Below are 246 nucleotides of genomic sequence, written 5' to 3'. Positions count from 1 at the left end.
AATTCTGGCAGCACATTCGAAGAAGAACAATCTAATGTGATTATGTTAGAAATGAGACTCTATTCATCAATAGAGCATATTGAAGAAACTGAAATAATCACTTCTCAGTATTCATAAAATCCAATTGTGGATATACCTAATAATTGACATTTTTCCTTTTTCTCTTTCTTATAAATCTTTGCTTTAAATATTTTTTTCAATGTGGTATTCAATTTTGTTAAAGGTTATTTTTTATTTAGAAGAATA

Source organism: Entamoeba nuttalli (assembly GCF_000257125.1).
Source record: "Entamoeba nuttalli P19 unplaced genomic scaffold asmbl_9757, whole genome shotgun sequence".
Taxonomy (NCBI): domain Eukaryota; phylum Evosea; order Mastigamoebida; family Endamoebidae; genus Entamoeba; species Entamoeba nuttalli.
Note: the sequence above shows the minus strand (reverse complement) of the source record.